This window comes from Triticum dicoccoides, chromosome 5B, assembly GCF_002162155.2.
Source record: "Triticum dicoccoides isolate Atlit2015 ecotype Zavitan chromosome 5B, WEW_v2.0, whole genome shotgun sequence".
NCBI lineage: Eukaryota > Viridiplantae > Streptophyta > Magnoliopsida > Poales > Poaceae > Triticum > Triticum dicoccoides.
In genome coordinates, this window is record NC_041389.1 from 274,651,906 (window position 1) to 274,652,487 (window position 582).

The following is a 582-nucleotide window of genomic DNA, read 5'->3' on the forward strand; positions in this document are numbered from 1 at the left end:
GATTTAAGTCACATAATCCAACAACCCGGAGAATCAGCCCGTAAGCTTTGGAACCGGTTTCTCACTAAGAAGAACCAAATCATCGACTGTCCAGACGCCGAAGCCTTAGCGGCCTTCAATCACAGTGTCCAAGACGAATGGCTAGCCAGACACCTTGGCCAGGAAAAGCCTAGGACAATGGCAGCCTTAACCACACTCATGACCCGCTTTTGCGCGGGCGAGGACAACTGGACCAGTGATCCTGATACATCTGAGGTCAGGGATGGCAATGGAAAACCACGACGCAACAAAAGCAAACGTCAAAACAATGAAGAAAGCCCGGACAATACAATGGTATAAACACCGGATTCAGGGGCTCCAGACCTGGTCAATGGAAGAAGCCATTTAAAGGCAATAAAGACGGTCCATCCAGCCTGGATAAAATTCTAGATAGGCCCTACCAGATCCACGGCAACCCCGCTAAACCTGCGAACCATACCAACCGTAGTTGTTGGGTCTTCAAGCAGGCCGGCAAACTCAACACCGAACACAAGGGGAAGGGACCTCAAAGCGAAGACGAGGACGAATCTCGCAAGCCGAACA